The 25,712-nt window shown below is 40.8% G+C and overlaps 1 protein-coding gene and 1 long non-coding RNA gene across 2 annotated transcripts in view; one reads left to right on the forward strand and one right to left on the reverse strand.

Moving 5' to 3' along the window:
• The window catches only part of SLC34A2 (solute carrier family 34 member 2), a 52,956-nt gene extending 38,067 nt beyond the window's left edge, over positions 1–14,889 (reverse strand). Inside the window, exon 1 of the mRNA XM_025179010.2 lies at positions 14,868–14,889. The gene's annotated coding sequence lies outside the window, so the exon portion shown is untranslated. The remainder of the gene's footprint in view (positions 1–14,867) is intronic.
• Positions 14,890–16,197: 1,308 nt separating this feature from the next.
• Positions 16,198–25,712, forward strand: part of LOC142829474 (uncharacterized) — a 38,058-nt gene continuing 28,543 nt past the window's right edge. The window contains exon 1 of the long non-coding RNA XR_012903898.1: positions 16,198–16,321. This is a non-coding gene — a long non-coding RNA (uncharacterized LOC142829474). The remainder of the gene's footprint in view (positions 16,322–25,712) is intronic.

Here is a 25,712-nt window from a genome sequence, read left to right on the forward strand (position 1 = left end):
TACTAAACTTCAAATTGTTTCATACTCATCATATTCTAGGAAATGTCGTCTCATCAGCATTAAACAAGTGTAGCTCACATAGTCCTGTGAATGTTGTGAAGCTCTTTGTTCCACTCTGACAAATTGCTGGGCACCATATAATTCAGTAATTTTTCCAATAAGAATTTTCCAAAAATATTTTGTGATATCAGAAGTTTAACAAAAAGATTCTGATTGGGATATGGTACTGCTATCAGTCTGTTTATCTACCTATTCATTTTTCTAGCTATCTGTTTCATCTGCCTATTGATCTGTCTAAAGAAGAGAAGTGAAGGAGAATCAGATAAAAAAAACAGGCTCATTAGGAAACCTGTAAGAATCCCTTTCAGAACAAAGGAGTCATTTTCATTCTTATCAGTGTCAGTGTTTCCAATTAACGAGAAGCTACAGTGATCATTAGCATTTTCGCCACTGGTGGTGTGGTTCTCATTCTTACAGAGATTTAAAGATGTGAGACTGCTCCTGGTAACTGTATCCCAAAGTCTAGAAAGTAGGACAGGTATGAATATGCTTAGTACAATATAAAAGATTCATGATCTATACAAACAGATGACTCAGACAAAGAGACACAATACAGGACTGGGTTTATAGGGAATCTGGGTACTGACCAGGGACCATCAAATATTGCAATTATATTTTGCTTTACTCACTCTTAAGAGCAACTTCACTAGGACAAGGGATTATGTGAAGCAACATCTTACCCAAGAGATCTGCTTCCTATATGCATGTAGGGCATAACTCCTGACAAAAATAGTTTGGTGACAAAACAAGTTATTGTTGCTTTTAATTCCTGTAAGCCCACCGAGACAACACAGGTAAGGTATGAGCTGGAACCTTATTCTTCTTGTACATGACCAACAGAACTATTTACTAAATTCTAAACAGTTGAACTTATGCCATACTAAGCAGGCATTGGGGTGGCACAGGGGTGAGTAAGCATATAATTTGAAGACAAGGGAGCTGCATAGGTGTAACCAAAAGCCTAATAACCTTTATTACTGATTATGATGCACCCAGCTTTGATCTCAGATCCCATCTGGAGCTTGCTAAGTTGATTATTAAAACTACTTTTTTTTACTTGTAAAACTGAAAACACTTGAAATAGAAATAAATGACAGAAAACATACCTGGAAACCCACAATTCCATTGTTATAGTCACTTGTCCTAGTAGAACTGCACTTTAATTTTACATACAAATTTATTTTAATTGATTCCCCTCTTAAGGAGCAACTCATATTAGAACATCTTAAAATAGGAAGACTCTTGTGTTTTGTGAGCTGTGAATATATAAAAACTGTAAAACCCAGTTCTGGTATTGAGAAACTTATTAGATATGCAGAATTCAAACACATGGGGAATGTTCAACCAGATATATGCCTATTTTTCCAACAACTGTTTTTTAGTTATGATACATTGTTCTAGTTGTCAAACACAGAATGTCCCTATAGTAGAGCATTCCAGCCTTTTCAGATTTTAGGAAGGTGAATCCTTCTAGGCTAGTACTGTGCTGTTCCAGAACCCAATACCTCTGCTCTCCAACCAATTCTGAAGCAGTAACCACTATAAGGCATTTTATACTGGGGAGTTATTTTGAAATAACTCCCTTTATTTCCAAATAACAAGATGAGCGTCCATGCTACCAAGCCTGTTATTTCGAAATAATGGGCTTGTTATTTCAAAATAATAACTCCTGCTTGTGAAGAGGAACAAGCTTATTGGAAAATAGTTATTTCAGGAGTTATTATTTCAAAATAACTTAATTCGAAATAACCTGGTAGTGTAGACATAGCCATAGTGGCTACTGCTATGGCAAACTAGCCACACTCAACTGGACCAATAGCCACATTGTTCACGCCAACTAGCTATACTCAACTGGACAAATAGCCACATGTAGCTAGTGGCTAGTGTATTGAACACCATGGCTTTAGGAAAAGGAGCTGATCACTGTAGGTGGTCTGGGGACTGGGACAACACTTATTTCAGCCTGTGTTTAGGGCCCAAGAATGATACTTTGTGAGCAGAGGGGCTGTAACTCTTCATCATGGGGCAAACTGGGCCTTTCACAATATGTCCACAGAGCTGCTGGGAGCAAGTCTCACAGCTCAGAATAACAGACTTATGTTAGCAGGACTCATACTAGCTCACTAAAAATATCAATATGGACATTTCTGTCTGGGCTGGACCTTGGGCTCTGAAGCCGGGGGCCAGGGATGGACATCAGAACCCAAGCTTCAGCCAAGCCCAAATATCAATCCAACATCTACACAAGTAATGAGGAGTCCTGTGGCACCTTATAGACTAACTGAAGTGTAGGAGCATAAGCTTTCGTGGGCAAAGACCCACTTCGTCAGATGCATGTTAAGTCTTGTAGGTGTAGGTCTCTGTCTGAGGGGTTGGAGCATATGCGGTTGTACCTCAGTGCTTGGCTGTAAACAATGGATCGTGTGGTGTGTCCGGGATGGAAACTGGAGGCATGCAGGTAAGTATAGCGGTCGGTAGGTACATATCTACACAAGTAGTTAGCCTGCTAACACAAATCCTGCTAGCATGAATCTGTCAACTGCAAGACTCTTTTCCAGTGCTGTGTAGACGTACCTTAAAAGGGAGCTCCTCCAGCCCATCTGCATTGTATTAGTAGCCTTAATGAGGCCCAATGAAGGAGAAATGTTCCTACAAAGATCCAGAAGGCAGTGGGAGTATCTGGGGAAGTTCAGGGAATTGCAGAGAGCGAGAAAGGCTCTTGCAGTCAATTTTCTGAAATCAGGGGAGTTTTGAAGAATACTGAGCTCCTGCCAGGAAACCTGAGCATGGTGGCTGAATTAGTGGAGGGAGACAGGCCTTTGGGAGAAAAAGGGCTGAATTCATTTTAAAAATGGTGTAAAAATGTAGGCTACGTCTACACTGGCCCCTTTTCCGGAAGGGGCATGTTAATTTCACCTATCGTAGTAGGGAAATCCGCGGGGGATTTAAATATCCCCCGCGGCATTTAAATAAAAATGTCCGCCGCTTTTTTCCGGCTTTTAACAAAGCCGGAAAAGAGCGTCTACACTGGCCCCGATCCTCCGGAAAAAGCGCCCTTTTCCGGAGGCTCTTATTCCTACTTTGAAGTTTGAAGGAATAAGAGCCTTCGGAAAAGGGCGCTTTTTCCGGAGGATCGGGGCCAGTGTAGACGCTCTTTTCCGGCTTTGTTAAAAGCCGGAAAAAAGCGGCGGACATTTTTAGTTAAATGCCGCGGGGGATATTTAAATCCCCCGCGGATTTCCCTACTACGATAGGTGAAATTAACATGCCCCTTCCGGAAAAGGGACCAGTGTAGACGTAGCCGTAGTGTTTTTGTTGGAATACCAGGCAAGAGAGATCACTGAGTTCTGTGACTGACTTCGTTGTCAGCCAAAGTGGAACTAATGAAAGGTGAATTAAAGGAACCAGGGACAGGAACAGCCCAGAAGGAGTGTAGGGATCCCTTAGTCAAGAGGGAAGGACTTACGGCCATTGGATACTGCACAACATTAAATTAACTAGACCCACACTCTGAATGGGAAATTTTGTTTCAAACACTGTGGGCTGTGCAGTTCTTCAGGGGTCCAGAAGGGAAAAAACAGATACAGGGTGTGGCATGTGACCTATGGCCATGAGGAGGTGGCTGACCCTGTTGCATTCCCTTTTCCTCTCAATAGTGAAGGATCAAGGTATTTGTTATTTGAACCAGCAACCTCTTTCTCTCTGTGAGAAACAGGAGAGCAGACCCAGCTGAAATGTCCCCATGGCAGCTGAGACTAGAGCCCAGAGTCCTATCAAGGTCTGATGGGAAATGGAGATGAGACATAAAGAACAGGGAGAGACCTGGAATGCAGAGGTGAAAGTAAGCGGGTGCACCCTGGTGCTCAGCTCTGGCAAGAGCTGGCTGAACTGCAGCAAAAGCCATCAGGGAGCTATGTAAAGAACTGGCAGAGACCCAGGTTGCAATAGGACACTTCCGGTAAAAAATGTTAAGTTACTTTCACTACTGCCTGAAAGTTACTGGTAATATTGATGGCAAGTAACACATTTTCTTAATTTTTGTCATCTAAGGTTTACTTAGAAGCAGATGCCATTTTCTGGATCAACTGACCTTATATAAAAAGGAGATGAGAAAAAAATTATCTGGCAAGGGAAGAGTTAACAAATTCATCCATGGATGTGATTTTCTGTTTCATTTGAACTGCCACAAGGTCTGTTAGCTGTTCAGCAGAAGTTAGTTACTCACAATTCAAATTACTTGGAACAAACCTCATCTGAAGTCCTTCTGTATTTGTGTAGGGAACCCACCTTAAACAATGGATCATTTACAGGCTGCCAGTAAGTTATGTGAGTTATGAACTCTGTCAAGACACTGTTATTTTCACCGGGAGCCTATAAAATAGTTGAGAAATACATCTAACGTGCAGGCATGTCACAAAATGCTACAAGCACTCTTACAACATCCTCAAACAAATTAGTGATATCCAGGACTGCAGTGAGAGCAGACAAGTATAAATGCAACTATCTCCAAGGGATAATATTTATTTCTGAACACGGGCAAATACATTCCAATAGAAAAATGTAGATCATATACAGTTAAAATAAAACTTTTTAAAGCTATCTAAAAATTGGCAACAAAGTCATCAGAGCAGCACAACACTTGTATCTGTCATTAGTAATATTATTTGATTATACTGGTCAAGATATTACCCCAATAGAATTGTTATGTATTACATAAATGAGGTAAAGCTGATGTGACTTTCTTTAACGGAGAGCCATGTGGCTCATTGTTGAGGATGTTGTTACCGTATTTTCCGGTGTATAAGACAACTGGGTGTATAAGACAACCCCCTAATTTTCCAGGTAAAACATAGGTTTTGTCTTATACTCGCCGTATAAGACTACCCCCCTATACAGAACATCCCTGTGCTGATACTGTATGTACCGCTGTGACGGGTCGCGCCGCCCCCACACCCCACCCGGTGGCCCGCCCCGCACTCAGCCTGCGATCGCGCTGGCTCTCCTGGGTGCCACCCAGGGAGTGCGGCAACCCTGCAGGGCCTGCTCCTCTGCCGCAGCCCGGATAACGGGCGGCGCAGCGGGGGCGGGGCGACGCCAGGACGTCCACGTGAGGCGGGGGCGGAGCCTGACCACGCGGCGTCTGACGTCATCGGACCCGGACGCACGGCGGGGGAGGAGCCTTACGTCACCAGGACCGGATGCCGGCGGGGGATTTAAAAAGGGGAACAGGGAAAGATAGGGGGAGGACGGAGGACGGAGGAGCAAGGAGGAGGAAGGAACGAGACAGAGAGCGAACGGAGGAGGAAGGAGCAGAGGAGGAGGAGGAGGGAAGAATAGGGGAGGAGGAGAGAACAACAGAGGAAGGAGGCACGGAACACGGAAGGAGAGGCACGCAGCACAGGAAAGAGGGAAGTGGGGTAGCACAAGGGGTGAGGGGGACTACGCAAAAGGGGGGGAAGCAGAGACAGCGGGGAGCCGGACGGGCTCGCTCGTTACAACCGCGCTGAGCCAATCCCGGCAAGCGGTGTATTCTATTAATGCATACAAAGCCTGCTCGGATTGGCAAAGGTTGTAATAGCCCGCCTCCCCCTTCCCCCCCCAAACCCGTGTGGGGACGGGTCCTCGTGTTGACTGCACAGAGGCCCCACTCCCTAGCTTTGCTCTAGGCTTGCTTGCAAAGGGGGGTTTAGGTTGCGGTCTACGCCCATTTATCTGGGAGAGACCAACCTACCGCCCAACAAGCCATCCACTTCCCCGGTTGGGGGAGAGTCCCCGTAATCTGGGATAGGGAGGAACCGGTGCCCGTCAGGGGGGCTACTCACGGCCCCTTTGGGTCTGTTGGAAGTGTTGCTCCAAGAGCCAGTGTCTCGGGCCACCTCGCCTCCGAGTCCAGTGCACGTCCGGGGGTCTGGAACTCTCTTCCCCTTGCGTCACCGTCCTCCGCCACCTCGTGACCTCTCGGGCCATCTCTGCCACCTTGGCACCCCGGGTCGCCCTGCCGCGGTGCCTGCCTCTCGTGCCAGCTCTGTGCTCCCCGCTTGCCCCCGCCGCCGCTGCTCGGGGTTTCTTCCGGCCTCCTCCCTCGGCCGGCATCTGCAGTTGTCCCCGGAAGGCCCCCTGGCTGCCTCCCTGCTCCCAGCCGTGCCCGCCGCAATCCTCCTCCAGCTGGCGTCTGCGGTCACTCCCTGGGACGCCCCGGCTGGCCCCATGCTCTCCGCCGCTTCCACCCCTGACCAGCTGGTCCGGCCGCCTTTTAAACACAGCAGGCAGACTTGGGCGCACGCGCCGCACCGCCGGGGGAGCGAGCCGGCTCCTGCTCTCCTCCCCCCAATGCCGGGGTCGTCCGCGGGCGCACCCAGGGATGGGGGCACCCCGTCACAGTAGCTGAAGCTACAGTATGTTTATACCCGGCGTATAAGACGACCCCCAATTTTTGGGGGATGTTTTTTAGTATAAAAAGTCGTCTTATACGCCGGAAAATACGGTAGATTCCAGAGTCCTTGGAAACAACATCCATTGAAACTTGTTCTGAAAAATTGCTGCCACTGACTTATGTTTGAAAAGTGCACACATCTGAACCAAAATGTCCTCCTTTCCTCCAGCCACCACAGCTGCCAATCTTAAACAAAACTGTTGGCTACAGAAAAAAGAGTGCATGCTGATTGCAATATAGATAATGATATAAATGTTATTTGGTGCAGAGCCAGCTATTGTCAGCCATGGAAAAACGAGAAATAGTGTTCTTTCTTGACATCTATAGTACAGTTTTTAGGGTAAGGTTTAATCCTGAATTGCCTGTTTCGTTTAAATACAAAATACTTTTCAATTATATTTATACAACTTTTTATGCTCTAAAAGAAAATTACATTAAATTAAGGTTGATAAGTGTCAAATTCTGTAATCACATACTCGTCAGTATGAACTGGGAAATAATATTTAGACCTAATTTTTGTCTTTGGTAGACTATCTGAGATTTCCACTTCAGTATGTATATGCTTGTGAGAGTAGATTCTTAATGCTGTAGTCTTTGTACTTGAATATTCAACTTATTTTTCTTTTAGTAAGTGGAAATTTGTCTTTGATGTTATCATTCGTAACAGGGCAATATTCTAGTTTTAGTTTCCCACATAACTTTACTGTTAGCAGGATTGGGTTGCAAGAGTACACAGAGTAGTATTTGGCCCAGTAAGTTTATATTGTATTCAGAAAATAACAAAGGAGACTTCCTAAGGCTAATTTAAGACTACGTAAATTATGTAAAGGCTACATAACCTACTGGCCTTGTATCTGCATCATATCACACAGCAGTGTGTTATTTGAGTTGCCAACAGTCCTTTGTTACATAGGACATCCCTATTATTTCATCTCTGTACAATGTGAGTTTTTGAGTGCTGCAAAAAAGCAACAAGAAATACCCCTGGCAAATGTAGGTAAGTACTGCTTATTATCATTATTATTAATAATGATGATAAAAATAGAGTAATAGAACTGGAAGGAACCTTGAGAGATCATCAGGTCCTGTCCTCTACACTCATGGCAGAATCAAGCACCATCCAGACCAGCCCTGACAAGTATATTCCACCCTGACAGTCAGGAAATTTTTCCTGATGTCCAGCCTAACCCTCCCTTGCTTCAGTTTAAGCCCATTGATCTTTGTCCTTTCATTTGGAGTTAAGGAAAACAATCTCCCTCTTCCTTGTAAACAACCTTTTAGATACTCAAAAGCTGTTATCATGTCCCCTATCAGTTTTCTCTTTTCCAGACTAAGCAAACCCAATTCTTTTAATCTTTCCTCATATGTCAGGTTTTAATCAAGGTCTTTTCTGGACTTTCTCCAATTTGTCCACATCTTTCCTTAAATGTAGCTTTCCTTAAATGTTTTCAGTAATGATGGATGGCAGAACAAGTAGTAATGGTCTCAAGTTACAGTGGGGGAGGTCTAGACTGGATATTATGAAAAACTATCTCACCAGGCAGATGGTGAAGAACTGGAATGGGTTACCTAGGAAGTTGGTGGAATCTCCATCTCTAGAGGTTTTTAAGTCTCGGCTTGACAAAGCCTTGGCTGGGATGATTTATTTGGGATTGGTCCTGCTTTGGGCAGAGGGCTGGACTCGATGACCTCCTGAGATTTTTTCCAGCCCTATGATTCTATGATTCCTAAGTGGAGTACTTTGCATTTGTCCTTATTGAATTTCATCCTATTTACCTCAGAACATTTCTCCAGTTTGTCGAGATCATTTTGAATTATACTCCTATTTTCCAAAGCACTTGCAACTCCTCCCACCGTGATATCATCTGCAAAATTTATAAGTGTATTCTCTATGCCATTATCCAAATCATTGATGAAGATATATAAGAGAACCAGTCCCAAAACTGATCTCTGCAAAAACCCACTCATTATGACCTTCCAGCATGACAGTGAGCCATTAATTACCACACTCTGGGAATGGTAAGTCTAGATATACCACATCTACGATTTCCCCTTAACCACAAGGCTTATTATCCTATCAAAGAAAGCTATCAGGTTGGTTTGACAGGGTTTGTTCTTTACAAATTGTGCTGACTGTTACTTATCACCTTATTATCTTCTAGATGTTTGCAAATGGATTCCCTGATTATTTGCTCCATTATCTTTCCCGGTACAGAAGTTAAGATGATTAATCTGTAATTCCCTGAGTTGTCCTTATTCCCCTTTTTACAGATGGACACTATATTTGCCCTTTTCCAGTCATCTGGAATCTCTTCCCATATAGTAACAATAATAATATTCAGAGGATGGTTAGGGCATGAGTACTAAGAAAACAGTCCCTTATTTTTGAAATACACTGTTGGCAACCCTAGATATTACACTGCAAAGCAATTACATTTTGTATAATTCTTTTTTCACACGAATTATATTAAAATGCTTCAGTTATCTATCTATCTATCTATCTATCTATCTATCTATCTATCTATCTATCTATCTATCTATCTATCTATCTATCTATCTATCTATCTATCTATCTATCTATCTCAGAGTGTTTTTATCTACCTGTAAATCCATTTTTCTTTCTATCTGCCTGCAAGCCCATTTTTTCGGGAACTCCTCTTAAATGGTAACAGCTAGGGCCGCAAAATTTGGTATGCAGCTTCTTCTTCTCCTAACTTAGCAAAAGGTCAGGGTTTGGTTGTGCCAGGAAACTGGGAAGTGCTGGTAATAGAACTGATTCCCATAACATGAAAAAGAAAGGGGCAGAGAGGAGGGACATGATACTCACAGTGGCTAGTGGGGGCAGTGAGCACTGCGGAAAGCTATATTGATGAGTGACCTGAAAAAAAGAGGAAAAACGCCTCTTGCGCAAGAGGGATTTTTTGCGCAAAAACAGAGCCTCATTAATTATGCAAATGAGGTGTGGCGATATTTCATGTGTTGCTTCATTTGCGTATGTTTTTGCGCAAAGGGCTATAGTGTAGACATAGCCTAATAGATTATTGTTTGCCATGAGATTCTCTGAGGAGAGCAGCATTTTCAAAGACAGAGGGTATGTCTATGCTACAGAGATTTTTCAGAAAAACAGCCATTTTTCCAAAAATCTTCATTTATGTCCACACTGCAATTGTGTTCTTTTGAAAAAAATTGAAAGAACAGAGGGGGGAGGGTCTTTCAACATTGGTAAGCCTTTTCCTATGAGGAAGAAGCCTTTTTCTGAAAGAGCTCTTTTGGAAAAAGTAAAGTGTGTGGATGGGGAAGAGGAAGTTCTTTCGAAAGTAGAGAGAAGAGGAAAAAGCACGGGTGCCCTGGTGGCCACTCCATTCATAGTAATCACAGCTTAAATGTGAGATCGCATCCATTCAGTGTGGACTCTATCTTTCAAAAAAGCAGATCGTTTTTTCGATGCACTTACGCTCTCTTTCGGAAGAAGTTTTTTCAGAAGATCTCTTCCAGAAAAGCTTCTTTCAAAAGAAGCCTGCAGTCTAAAACAACCCAACATATTTCTTCTCTTCATCACCATTACTCACTCTCCTCTTTTTCCCTTCTGTCTTTTTCATATTTTCTCCTGGAATTAAAAAAAAAAAAAGAGAGAGAAAGAAAAGCAACATTTGATCATGACATGAAGACTACAAATTGGATCCTTTTCTCTTTGTGGTAACCATGGGGCAGAGGAGTTGAGTTCCTCAATGATCTGGAAAATTGCTAGCACATCACAGACACAGCTTCTGGGGATGATGCAAAGTCAAACAATGAAGCACAGGGCTTTGTTTGAAACTGCAAACTTGTCTGCATGCAACTTTTAAAATTATTATTATTACTTTTAAATAGTTTAACTTTGTACAGAATTGTGTGTGTGTTTTCACTATTTTATACCCTGAACTTGGTGTGTTCACTGTTATTCATAAAAATCACTGAAAATACCTTTTGCATTTATGATTTTGAGTTTTATATATTTCACTGAAATGCCCAGCTTTATTCTCATAGAATCCACACATTTGCTCTACTTAAATCCTCACATAAAGTGTAATAAAATGCACACATGAAACTTAATAAAATCTTTGCATTGCTACACACAAATGAGGCTGTGAGGTGATCATGATTAAAGCTTTATACAAAAGCAATGCATTGGTCACATGCAGCCCCAACACTCAGGTTAGGAGCATAATGTATTGCTGACTCTGTGCCCCTGAGTAGTTATAACATTTTATAGAGGTCACCCTTCTGGCAGTTCAAAACATTCAGCAAATCTGTCTACTTTCTCCCCCATACAACTGCAAAGCTTTCTCCCTTTGCTCTTGTAAAACACAGCAAGCAGTTATCACAAGATGCAGATCTCATCTTCCTTCAACCCCAACAACAAGCTCCTTCATTTACCTCTTAGTCTATGTCTAGACTGCAGACTTCTTGTGCAAGACACTTTTATCAGAAGAGATCTTCTGCAAAAACTTTTTGTGCAAGAGCGCGCCCATACTGCAAAAGCACATCGAAAAAGCGATGGGCTTTTGCGAAAGAGAGCATCCAGACGCTCTCTTGAAAGTAAGCTCTGATTGCTATTCACAGAATGGCCACTAGGGTACCTGTGCTTTTTCCTCTTTTCTCTTTTTGTGCAAAAACCCCTCTGTTCTTTTGATTCTCTTGCGCAAAAACGTGCTTGAGGTATGGATACGCCGTGAGTTTTTGTAGAAAAACTGCTGGTTTTCCGCAAAAACTCTGTGATGTAGACATAGCCTTAATGTTCCAAATGCCCATTCCAATATCATTCTACAAATAGTCAGGATATAGTTAAATAGCTAATTTCTATCTCTCATAAGCCAGAATGACTGGAAGAACGGCAATACCAACAGTGCTCACAGTCACCATTGGAGTAAATGTTCCTATTCTCATTGCAGAAAACAGTTTAAATTTTCTAAAGATCCTGGCACAATGGATCTTTCCAGTATGATCAAGCAAACCTTGAAACACCATGGTAAAATGACCTTTCTGTTGATGTACACTGACACTTGGTATGGAAGGGCAAAAAATAGGTTTGTGTCCCATCACTGGCCTCAAGACAACTAGGGAACTCCAACCATGTAAACCATTTAATAACCTCCTGTATATTACTCAGCCATATGACCTGAGTGACAGCACCTCCTAAAAAAGATGGTTGATGGCAAGAAAGGAGAAGAATCATATGAATCATTTAGCTTGATCCCAACCCTCCCCAAATTTCAGAAGTTTCTTACAATGCACAGTGCAAAATAAAAAACAAAAAAGCAACAACCCTGAATACACACAGTACATCAATGGAGCAATGCACCATGGGATATCTGGATAGAAGTTGAACACTTATTTCAAAGCTTTGCAGTCTGTCTGGCTGCAATAATACAAACCAAAAGTACTGTAAATGAAGAGTAGCAATATGGTGAATACAAACTGCTCACCCAATAGTTGTGGATCGCTTAATGTGGCTACACAAAACCTGCAACAAGCTTCAAGTGCAGACATGCCCTATGGTATTCTGATTGCCTACTTGGCAGGGAAACAGACATTCCAATTGTTTATTCACCTGAATCTAGAGAAAGAGATGAATTACTTTGAACAGTTAATATTACAACCGTTAAACCAGGGTAGACAGGTCCATATTCTGAAACTTAATGTGGTTGTGCAGATCTAAAATACCCTTCTCTTTACCTTAAAGACAAAAATAGATCACTTTGACTTAGCCCCAAGTGGTGGAGTTTTTCCAGCATGACAATTATGTGAGCAATCTTGCAAAAAGTAGGCAAGAACTATGTTAGCCATTCTTAAGTCCAATGGCACAATAATTTCACCATAACAATAAAGATTCTGAAGCTTTAAAACCTCACAGTTAGGACACAACTTTGATCACACAGAGTAGATTCATCTCATTGTCAGTGCAGAACTCCCTAAAATTATGAATAGTAGATACATCGTCTTAGATAGATAGTGAAGAACTTCAGCAAAAACCCAAGATTCTGGCAGTAGATAGAGCCCCAGAATTGGATGACCTAAAGTGAAATTTTGTGTGTTATCACCCTAGCTTTGTTAATGTGTTATCACCCCATCTTTGCTCTTTTTTTCCTCCCACAGTATTTGAAGCAGAGACTTCCCTGTGGGAACAATAAGGCTATGCCTACACTGCAGGCTTTTTATGCAAGAACAGCTGTTCTTGCACAAAAACTTGCAGAGTGTCTACACTGCACGTGTGTTCTTGCGCAAGTAAATTTACAGTAAAGCATCAGAAGAGAGGGCTTCTTGTGCAAGAGTTATTCCTCTCCCCATGAGGAATAAGCCCTCTTGCGCAAGAGCTCTTGCTCAAGAAGTCAGTGTGAACGGGCAACAAGAGTTTCTTGCGCAAGAAGCCCTATGGCTAAAATGGCCATCAGAGCTTTCTTGCGCAAGAGAGCGTCCACACTGCCATGGACACTCTTGCACAAAAGCGCATCTCTTGCACAAAAGCACATGGCATTGTGGACAGGGGCTTATGCAAAACAGTTCTTGAACAAGAAGCCTGCAGTGTAAACGTAGCCTACAGATTAGAATCCATTCTCTCTCTCTCTCTTATAAACACACACACTATCAAAGACCCTGAGCTTTGTGCTTCCTGTAAAGTGTATTACTTATCTACATGGTTGTGTCTACAGAGCAGTGTTACTTCAGAATAACAGCCATCATTTCAAAATAATAATATAAGCATCTACACAGCAATTCTGTCATTTTGAAATCACGGACAGCTTATTCTGACTTCTGTAAACCTCACTTCATGAGGAATAACACCTATTCTGAAATAGCTATTTTGAAATAGCTGTAGTGTGGATGCTCCACTTCTGCTATTTCGAAATAGCTCCTCCCCAAGGCCATTCAAAATAATTACTCCCCAGTGCCTCCTGGGACTCTAAATTGAGATAGCACGTCCACATTAGCAGGGCTAGACGAACCGCGGAGAAAGCCGCTTGCCAGCCCAGCACTGTGTGTGCGCAAGAGCCGCATTGCGCATGTGCACGCCGCCGGTAAACGGGGCACCGGGCTGAAATCTACTCATCATGGGTGAGTAGATTCAATAGATTGTCGAGCTCTGCACATTAGGTAAGCCTCCCTCAGACTAATTTCAAGGCTTCTTTGTAGTATAGACGTGCTTTTTTGAAATAAGCTATTTCTGAGTATTTCTTCCAGAATAGCTTATTCCCAAATAAGTGTGCAGTGTAGATGTATGTCCTAGGTATAAACATCTGGACCAAGGTTCTATCTGTTCAGCTCCAGGACATTCACACTTTAACTGCTCCTGCTCAAGCGGGTTTCATTAATAGCAGTTTTCTGGCAATCATATCTGACAACTAATTAGCCTTATAAATAGAATAATTTAGGGCAATCCACTCTCTTCATGTCCACAAGCAGAGAAAGTATTTGACAGGCTGAACTAAACTTTTATGTTTGACACTTACGCTGATCCATACCACTGGAGGGTTCTGTCAGCTCATACACTGTAATTTGGAGCGCTTCACAATGCCTTGTTCTCTGCCTGAGGCATACACAGTCAGCAACATTTAGGGATAGTAGGTAGCGATCTTATTCTAAAGCCTTTCTCCCTTTCTCTGCTAATGTAATAATTTCCTGAAAACAGCGCTCTCATTAACTTTTGTGGTAGTTGCATGTGTGTATCTAAGAGCAGAATGTGACCATTAGCATGTCAGTGAAATACCTTTTCCATTATTAAAATCAATGGCACTAATGTCAATGGGACTTCCTGCCAAAGTAAGGGCCCAATCCTGTAAACATTTATGCATGAGTATTTTTGTTCACATTTACAATTACACTGATGCAAATGAAAGCATAAGCGTGCATAAATATAGAATCAGGACCTTTCATACCACTCAGCATATATGTTGGCACAAACTTGTCCACAGATGTACAGGTTTATAAAACCCTGTATGTTGAAAGTCAGCTATTGTTATTAGACCCTGAGTAACAGCAATTGATTTTAAGAGATACATTATGTGTTTGTGTTTCTGCTGTCAGCCAGTAACGGTCACATCTATTTAAATCTTACTGTAAATACAGCCCTAGAACAATGCTTTGTGGGGGGTCATCACACAACTCTGCCATTGTGAAATGTGTAAGTGTAACATAATTCTGGTTACAAAATAATTTCCATGCTCAGGAAATTATATCCTTACAACCTTAATTTTCCTAAACAAAGGGCTGGTTTGATTTCTAATCACCAACCTTTTTCAAAAGCCAAACTCAAGACCTGACTCTGCAAATATTTATCCATCAGTATACATTTATTTGCAGAAGTCCTAATTAGCTTAATGTAAGTAAAGTTACATACCTGTTTAAGAGTTTACAGGATCATGACCTTAAGAAGAATCTATTTTTGGAAAGGTTGGAACATTCCATTAGAGTTGTCATTAACACTAGAAAAACCACAGAAATAGACTGTCCCATGAAAATGTCAGTTAACTACATTCACAGCAATGGATCACCCATCTATTGATGCAGCTCAGCAGACAAGAATTACTTGTTAACTTGTACTGGCAGGACAATTTTTACCTGAAGGCAACAAGTGTGTTGTGGCATATATTAAGATTTAAACAGAGTATCTGTTATTGCCGATGTGTAACGAAGGACCTACAGAGTCTGCAAAACTGTGCCATTTTAGGTTATTTTCAAATTATGTAAAACACAAAGATTTTCTGAACTATCCTTGATCCCCAAACTTTGATCTGATTGATCCACTAAATACAAATCTTCTATCAGTTTATTGGAGAATCTGCCCTGAATTGTTTCTAAATGACAAGTCCAATAAAATTCTCTATAGCCTCCTCTTCCTCTGCTAATCTTTTTAAGGTTATTTTCATATTCCACACGCCAGGGTAACACTGTATTGCATCATTATGTATATTTTAAAACTTATGTAGGGTTTGAAGTGTAGGATTATGCACATAGGAAGTTAGTCTGGAATAACTAGTCTGGTCAATTTTCCAGGTAAACAAGCCCTTAAACAGATTTAATTGGCCCTTTGTTTGCATTTTGCTTTTGTCATCTAAATGTCTTGGCATGACCAACTATTATGGCTGTTTAAGGTTCCCTTACAGCCTGATGCAAAGTCCACTAAAGTAAACGAGAATTTTCCTATTGACTTCCATGGGCATTAAATCAGATCCTAAATAAGACATAAATGACTAAATACTATAATGGTTTGATTTCACTCCATGGTTAATCCAAGGTCTCATCTGTATTTTAGCCCAAACTCCCATACTATCCACAAAGTAAAACCTCTAACTCAGGTTTGTGGGGTCTTAAAGCATAGGCTGGTTTCCTGGCTAAAGTATGGCTTAGAACCTGGATACCTCTGTCATATGGGCTGGAATCCAATTACTTTATAGAGAGGATGTGGATAAAAATCACTTAAATACTGACAATCCTATAATGCCCTTCCCACAATTCTTCCCAAAGGACAAACAAGTTTTCCTGTAATTGACACAACTGTCTGGGAAAGAATCCCAGAGCATCTCAACACACAGAACCATAGAATGTACCCCCAGACATACATGGGGAAGTGCAGAAATAGTAAGGACACAATAATGCTGGTATGGCTTTGCTGCAGGAGCTATATTTTTCAAGTAGGTTATAGGGGAAATGTATATCTTATGTTTTCTAGCACTTCTGTCCTGAAGGAACACAGTTTTGTAACATGCTGAAGATGTCTGGTTGGCAGATGTATGGTCATTTTATGATTGTGAAGAGCAGTCACAGAGCTGATGGCAAGTTGAATTTTCTGAGGTATGATGAGTCTGAATTTTTGTATTTTACAACTTTTTTTACATTTCTGGATTTCAGATGCCTATGATTTTTAATACCCTCTTTATCCCCTCTCCCCACCTCCTCCAGGTCACAGCTCCCTGCCAGACCCTGCACCCCCCTCATTTCACAAGCCTTAAGGGAGCGGTCAACAAAGGCTTCCTCTGTCGACCAATCCGCGTCTTGACTCGCGCTCTGTGCCAACGATCAGCTGAGCTGGCACAGCATGGGGCTATTTTTATTTTAATGAAGCCGGGGATATTTAAATCCCCGTTTCATTGACTTTGTGGGGTAGCCTATTTTACATGCCTCTGCCGACACAGGCATGTAGTCTAGGCATTCCCCTAGTGGTTCTGGTGAGCTGCCTAGAAATCACTGAGCCTGCATTTGAGACCTGTGGGCACTTACAACCCGAGTCTTTTGCTGAGGCAGCAGGATCTACTCTAGTAAAAATAGCAGCATAGCACTATTTGGGCATGCAGAGAGCTGTATAGGATACATACCCAAAGGCTCTGGCATGTTTTTATTCCTAAGTTGTGCCTTACTATCCACATGGCTATTTATACCCATGTTAGTGTAATATGCATTATGTATACGCTGTAGACTGCCTCAAGCATAGCCTTAATGTTCATTATTCTTATAAATATTTATTTTCTGCACCAACAATTTTCTTTCCCTGTACAGTAAAGATGATAAAGAAAGTCCCATCACCAAAGAGTTCACATTCTTAAAAACAAAACAAAACAACAACAACAACAACAACAAACAGGGAAGATACAACTCTGGAAGTAGGTCTCATAGCCCACGATCTAATAAGAGGTTATTTAAGGATTTAGGAACTATGTCTTGCAGCATGCAGCTTGCTTGCTACAGGAGACTTCCCTGCGAGGTTTTCAGTAGGTTTTTAGCTGTATGGCTTTCCAGGGAGATAGGCTTGAACTTTGGGGCAAGGTTGATTTTCATAACTGGGATCTGAAATCTCTCCATGTTCTATATTTCTCACCTTTCTTCCTCATAGCACCAATAATCTGCAAGGAATCTACAATTCTCTCTGAGTAGCTTGGCTTTACACCAGCCAATGCTGTGAAGAAAACAAATGTCCCTGTTTATTTTTCAACCCACATTAGACTGTAATTAATGCATTCCTTCGTTCAAAATAATGCATCAAATATTCACTCCCGAACAAGACTTCTGTAGATTATCCCTTTCCTTTTCCATGATTCTGACCAGCCTCTTCTGATACACAGAATAGCTTTGTAACACTCAGGTAATACCTTCCCTCAAGCCCAACTGTAGTGAATAAATTAAAAAACATTTTTATTCATTTGTTTTCGACTAAGAGTTTTTGTTTTTCTCTTATTTGGATTTTGTCCTGCCTAATTAAGGCTTCTAGATACCTTGGCAGTGGGTGCTGAAGAAGTTAGTATTACCAATCTACTGTATATTTGAGTTTGTCTGTGAGTGTGTCTGGCTGGCTGTCCATCTGCCTGTTTGTTCAAGAACTCCTCTTAAGCAGTAAGAGCTGGGTTCACCAACTTTGGTACGCAGCTTTCTCTTATCATAACTTAAAGCAAGGTAAAGGTTTGGTTGTGCCAGGACAATGGGATGTGCCTAGAATGTGAATATTTCTCTTAAAACAGAAAAGGAAGGCTATGCTAGCAGGAACAGTTAAACTGTATAATGATCAAGGGAAGGGGGAGCAACAAAGGGCCAGAGATGGGGATCGGGACCACTATTAGTGCATTGGGGCAGCAGGTGGCAGGAGTGGAGAAAGGGACAGCTATCTACCATATTTGAGAGAGTTTGTCTGTCTGTCTGGACATGCACCCTTCCTCTGAGCTGCTGCAGCAGCATCAGCCATGGACAGGCTCGTCTCACCTAACCCCAAGCTGCTGCAGTGAGAGAGGGCTGGGATTGTCCCCTATCTCTGGGGCACCCTGTATACTGAACCCCATATCCCTAGCCCCACCCCAGAACAATGATTTAACTAGAGAAAAACAAAAAAATTATTTGAGTTAAGGACCCAGAAATGCCAGGTAAGTCTTCTAAGTAAATATATAAACCAGACAAAAGCAATGTAGTAATAGATGATCTCTCCAAAATAATAGGGTAACAATTTGAATATGGTCAGTCAGGACTACATTTTTAGTTTACATCTAGAACTTGAATTTTATTATTTTTGTTACAGTTTGTGAGGGGCTAACTGATCTCCATTTGGGTAGTAGATAAACCACAGAAGGCTTAAAGAGACTGAGATCTCTCCTGGTATCATCTGTTGACAGAAACCTAGATTATTTTCAGCCTTAAAAAGTTGCAACATTCTTTTTAAAAGGTCCCTTGTGAACAATACATACACCTAAGGCTTTCCTTCATTTTTTTCAGTTTAAATAGAATAATTAAACAGTCTTTCAGACTTTATTTATTAAAAAGAAGTCACCTCAAGTCAAAATGTATTCAGGGCTCATTTTATTACAAAATAAAAACAAACAATGGCAAATACAAATGACCAAGTAACGTGCAAACTTGAAAAACCACATATCCAAAGTTCAAGGTCCCAAGTTATCTCTTAATGTTCCTTCATCGTATAATCATTACTATTATTTAGTATTTTAACGCCAGCTATATTCTTATCTCTGTACAACAATAAAATAAAGGCAATCTTGTCCCTAAATGTTTATATTCTAAAAGAAAGACATATAGAATACAGAGCACATGGGGAAAAATTATCCCATCCCTAGAACTGTGGGTCTGGACCCCAAAGTGGGTAAGGGCCCCTTTTTAATGAAATCACCAGGGCCAACTTATACTTGCTGAGGCCTGGGGCAGAAGCCTGTGCCCCATCACCCAGAGCCAAAGCCCGAGCCCGAGTCCGAGCCTCAACACCCAGGGCTGATGCCAAAGCCTGAGTGCTTTAGCCCTGGGTGTCAGGGCTTAAGTTATAGGTCCTTTCCCTGGGGCTGAAGAACCTTGGGCTTTAGTTTTGGTGGGTAGGAGGGGGTCTGGGGTAGTGGAGCTCAGGCTTTTGAATCATGTGGTGATTTTTGTTGTCAGAAGGGGGAGGTGGTGCTATGAAGTTTGAGAACCCTGCCATATGTGTTTGGTAATATTCAAAATGTTAAGTGCAGTGCTAATGAGGGGATCTATGCCTATGCCTATATAACATAATGAAGAACCATAACAGGCTTGTGTGATAGGTAAGTATTATTATGCTTTTAATCTAGGTCACCCTGTTAATCTGTGACTCGGCCTTGAATAATAGCATGCAGGATTCCTAATCCTCAGGTCACTGATCATAAATTTGTTTCTCCCCTCCATAACACACTCGCATCGCCTGTTAACGTCACCACAATCACTTTCCTATTGCAACTAAAAGGGAGTAGCTTTCCATCTAACAATTCAGCAAACAGCTACCTGAGAAAAAGCTTTACACAAACTGTCTTTATTCTAATCCAGATACATGCAAAAAATGTTAGGATACATTTATCAAGTTTGAGTGCCTAAAGTAAGTTGCTTGATTGTTTTCAGAACTGTAGGCATCCACAGCTTGAATTTATCTGTGGGTGCTTACCATGTGAAAACTAAATCTTACTTAGGTGCCTAAACATGGATTTAGGTGCCTACGCCTTGGCAACATTTTTAAAATCTAGTTGTGCCTTTACCTAACATCAATCCAGGTACAAACTAATGCATTGTGGCAGAGAAGAGTAAGTGTAAATCTTGATTGTGATATCCTTACTCACATTGAATGGAAACTTTCTCAACGTAATCCCATTGACTTGACACTGGTTCTTGAGACCATCAAAATCCAATAGGGTATCCCCACACAGAATCCCAGGGAGAGTCGTGCCTGATCGCCACATCTCAATGGATTGCATGAGTAAGTCTGGCTGGCCCTTTACCACAACACCTATTAGGGATTTTATTAACAAATTGGTGGGGAAATGGGGGGGACCTTAGGAGTGTCCCTTGGGGGAACATCTAGCTGGTCACCCAGGGGTGGGTAGAATCCTCTTGCACTCAAAATTTCTCAGGAGAAAGAGAAGGCTGTGCTGGTGCAGGCTCTGTGTGAGAGTCTGTCTGGCTTGAGGGAGGAAGTTATTAAGCTTAGAACTAAAGTAGAAACTCTGTAGCAAATTGCTGAAGAGCAGGGTACTGTTAACCATCAGAGTGTATTGGCAGCCAGAATGGATGAGAATTGTACAATTTGGACAATTTTTAATCACCTTATGTCAGAGAAGGGTTCGGAAGGGTCAAGCAGACACCTTTAAGCAAAATTCCTTTCCCCCTCACTCAGTCTCTTCAAAGAGAGGTACGCAAACATAGGACATTTGAATTTTTTAAAGAAAAGGAACCAGGAGCTAATTGAGAAGACCACTCTCCTTGCTAAATTGTAGTGGAACATGCCTGTGTGCAAGGAAGGGGACCATTCAGCAAGAAAAAAGGATCAGACCTAGACAAGCGGCATGCCACAGATGAACTGTAAAAACTGGCTGAGGGAGGGCATAGCGAGAGGAGTAAGGAAAAGAAGACAGGCAAAGGGAGTTCAGATCCCTGTGAATGTTGGTAACTTGGTATGGTGATTGTGTGCGTATTAGAAGTGTCATTTTCGGAGCTAAGCAAATGACTTAACGAGAAAGAGTGAGAAGTTAACTCTGAAGAGTCTGGAGGGAATTGAGCAGTTGAATGTTGTATAAATGCTATAGAGGGAAACTGTTATAAGAAAATAATTCTTGTTGTCTTTGCAGCCACTCTGATGGGAAAATGGGCCCTTTCCAAATAAATGTCAGTAAATAATCCAGGCAAAGAGACAATCTAATTTGTCTCTGTGTGTGTATGTATAGGCATATACAAAAATGTAGTGTAAATATGTAAGGGTTTAGAATCTAACCAACAATCATGATTTGTAAATCCTGTTTGTGATGCTAGATATTAGAGAAGAAACACGAGACACAGGAGTGGATGGAGTAAAAAACAAATCTCTTTACTGCAGCTACTCGTTCCACCTTAGAGCCCCAACACAACATTCCAAGTGAGCAATGATTTGGTACCAGTTACTCTCCTTTTATCCATTTTAGTATGTTAATTCACATGTCTATCACTACTTCTACTAAATCCTTATTTAGGATTTTAACTCCTATACGATAAATACAAGCAAGCAGGTGATGAATATTATTATACCCGCCCCTGTTTACAGTTTACAGGATTTTCCATCCAATCAGCACTTTTCTACATTACATACTTCCCGAATCAGCAGATTACAGAGTTTACAAAGGATGTGACCCTGAAAGTATTTTTACAGAGAAAGTGAGAATAAGCAAGAGACAAATAAAGAAGACACTGTTCAGTGCAACTGCATGGTTATCTATATTTCTAGGCTGCAAGAACGAAGGAAAAGAGAAGAGCATGTTTATACATCAGAAAGGACAATACTTGCTTTGGCCAGACCCTTTATCTATATTTCCAGGCTGCGAGGACAAAGGAGAAAAAAACATGTTCAAGGGACAATGCCTACACTGGCCAGATCCCTACCACTATTGCCTTTCCAGACCCCTACTAATTCTTACATATCCCAACACTTTCTATCCATAGATCTTAAATCACTTTACAAAGGTAGTAAACATTGTCATAGTTCAGGCAACTGTGCTTATATTCCCTCTTCTTTGTCCCTTTAGGGATACCCACTTGGGGCTTTTGGCTCCCCAGAGATCCCCTTTCCTAGATATCCACATCTCTCTCACATGACTGTTTTTTGTACAATACGGTTCCCTAGACCCTGCATATACTGTATTATTCCCCTTAAGCCAGACTGCCTACAGCTGAGCATCTGCACTTTGCTCTGTCTCCAGAAGCTATAAACAGTGTAATTACTCATAGATATGTTACCATGCAACTTTTGCTAAGCAATCACATTTGTTCTTAATGTGAAAGCATTACAGTGAAAACATGAATTAATTCAAACATATGCACATGCTTATACCCCTACCAGAGATCACCCCCTCTATTCCTGAAAAGGCTTTGTTAGGAGTCAGTTCTTCAAACCTCACCAATGGGTGTTTCTGTGCTTACAAGTTCACAACAGGCTTAGCCTCAGAATGAGCATATAGGCTGGGGGAACTCAGCCTGTTTCTTTATCTAACTTGGGCCTTTGATCTACAGATTCCAGGAACAGGTGATCAGCAGACAATGATCCTTCTGGCTATAGTTTAAAAAAGGCTGGGTTTTTTGCATAATTGGGGGAAGAGAGGAAAGAATTTTCATTAATTTCCCCCAGATATTTCCTAGGAAATCCTCTTCGCATATATTGTCCAATTCTTGTCTGCCACGTCCTTCAATATAGTACTTTGATCATCCAGGGCCAAAATAATACATGATCTTTTCATTTAATACAATGGAATCCAAAGATATTTAAACTTAATTTTTATCAGGATATTCTGCAGGAAATTGCCACATCTATCACAAGCATTATTATTTCCAGCTAACAGATAGGAAAAATAAGGCAGAGAGAGTTTAAGTGACTTGAGCAAAGCTTCAGAGAAAGGCAGTAGCAGAGCTGGGAAAAGAACATAGTACCTTTGGCTTCCAGACCTGTGTCTATTGTCCATTATGCTTTATCTTTTAAACCAAAACATTATGGTTGCTGATTCTTTTATTACTTATTGTGTCACCTGAAACAAAGCAAACAATAAAAATAATCTTTCTGGAATTGAGCTACTTTGAATTTTCATTTTTTAAAAGGTGAAAATGTAACCTACCATCCATCTATTAAAAATATGTTATATGAAATATAACAAAAATTATATCCTTTAATTATATGAATCAATTAATCCATTTGAAGTCCGAAGACATTGCTGATCATAGAATCATAGAACACTAGAACTGGAAGGGACCTTGAGAGGCCATCGAGTCCAGTCCCCTGCCCTCACAGAAGGACCAAACACCATTTCTAGACCATCCCTGATAGATGTCTGTCTAACCTGCTCTTAAATATCTCCGGAGATGGAGATTCCACAACCTCCCTAGGTGATTTATTTTAGTGTTTAACCACCTTGACAGTTAGGAAGTTTTTTCTAATGTCCATCCTAATATGTGATGGTCATCTTGTTTACACCTTTAGACTGTATAAATTAGACAAGGATTGAAACTAGTTTCTTCCCTAATACTGGAGTGAACAAAATGAAGTAATCTCATTTTTAATTTCATATATTGTAAGTAGAAAACTAATTTCATTATCAAGGCTTTTTGCTTGGTTGGTTATGGGATGGTGGCATTTGTGGGAGAGGGATTGTTATTTTTTGGGTGGGTTTTTTTTTTTTTTTGAGGATTCTTCCTCCGTGCAGCAACTAACAGTAGTTGGATTTCACAAAATTAATCTGCATTTCATCTCAGCTAAACTTTTTTCAGCTCATTCTTGCACACAGTATAGATAAAGGAATGTTTGAACAGTAAATAAACAAAAGTACTTTAGAAGAAAACACCTCTTTTTTTAATTAACATTGCCCTTATAAGGGACATCTTCCAATCATTAAAGGCTTGAAATCTTTAGTCTTAAAAATCTTGATTTTATTTTACTTTTATTTTCATATAGGTACATGGGTACTAAATCTTCTAATACCTCTAAAGAGAATAAGGGTAATTGTTGGCAGAGGTCATCACACTGCCATTATTATCTCCTAATAGCTAACTATTTAGATTTTAAATAAGAGCTTAAGTTGCAGAAAGAATACGCTGGGGGTTTTGTTGTTTGTTTGTTTGTTTTGCCTCTTTTTTTAATTGATCAAAGCACTCATTCCATGGCTTCTGCACATCGCCCACAGAATCCCCTAATCAGTAGGTAGATAGAAGAGGCTGTACCTCATTGGAAAAATAAAGCATAAATTTGTAGTTCAAGTGGAGGTCTTAATCATTACAAATTGGGCACCTGACATTAGTAAAAACATTTTACCTTAATTTCTGTGCCTCAAGCCCCCATTTGTAAAATTGTGAATAATGCCATTTCCACATCTCTTGGAGGTTTTGTGAAGATCAAATAGTTAATGTGAACTGAGTCTGGCCTGAATGTGAATGTTGTATTAACTGAATTTCTTGATCTTGCTGTTGATAAAAAAAAGCAGATGAATAAAACTAAATTCAAGTGAATAAAAAAATGTTGAGAGAGAATTTTCCATTATTAAGTAGGCTGCAGCAGTATAGATAAACAATCACGTTAGTATCTCTACCAGTGGCTAATGGAGGGAATATTACATTCCAAACTATAGAGTTTGAGATTATATGTGTTGAGATAACTTTTTGCAATCCTATGCCTTAACAAACAAATGTGTCCTGCTGATATATTTACTGTGAATTATATTACAGTCTCCTGGCATGACAAACTGTATATTTATGCTTGTTCAATGCTAAGCACACTAGTTGGAGTTTAATGAATAATCAATTATAATATTTCTTAAAGTAAGTGAATCCTACTTATTGTTCCCAGCACATGTTGTCCCATACACTAGATTCAGTTGCAGCGGAGTACAGACAGTCTGGCACTTTTAAAAATTCAATCCCTGATGTGTCAAAGCAGTGGCTGAACATTAATTTCTAATAGAGAAACAAGGGCTTTGTGGCCTCATTCAGCTGATCCCAAATCTAATCTGTGGAATCCATTACTACCTATGCAGGCTGTAGGAGGAAATAGAACAGGTGAAACCTGTGAGGTAGGCGGAAAGGGAATTGGCCCTGTCAAACAGAAGAGAAGCCAGCTAAGGACAAACTGGTTTTGTCAGACAGAGGAGTGCCTGGTTGCACTGGATAGGGGAGGTTTATTCCATCAGCACACATAGATTAGTGGGACTATTGATGGGAATTAGCATTTTTGGAAAAGCTGGATGGTTGGGAGACATATCAACTATCAAGTGTTTTTCAGTCATTACCAGTGGAAGAATGCACCTTGTAGTTAATTTAGAGTAGGAGGGTAAGAGTCCTGTCTGTTCACCCTGTTTCAGACATGAGTTTGCTGCATAATCTTGAGCAATTTGCTTAATCTATAAATCTTGATTTCCTCATTGGTAAATTTGTGATAATGTTTCCCACCTCACATGGGATATTGTGAAACTTGCAAATGTCATGTTAGCAAAGTGCTCAGTTCTAGGAAAGTGTAAAGTATTAAACTGCAACTAATTGTAGGCCAGCAATGTCATTGAAATGCACATATACTACCCATCTGACTGGATAAAACCTTTGTTGTCCTTAAGAACTTCAGACAGATGAAGTAACTCACTCATAATCACCACATGTTTTTATCTCTCAGTGATGCTCAAATAAAATAAAGTAGAGGGTGCAGTTTCTTGCTGCCATCTGAAAACCAAAGATCACAATTAATTAAAGTTAACTA

The sequence above is a fragment of the Pelodiscus sinensis genome, chromosome 5, assembly GCF_049634645.1.
Source record: "Pelodiscus sinensis isolate JC-2024 chromosome 5, ASM4963464v1, whole genome shotgun sequence".
In the NCBI taxonomy this organism is placed as follows: Eukaryota; Metazoa; Chordata; order Testudines; family Trionychidae; genus Pelodiscus; species Pelodiscus sinensis.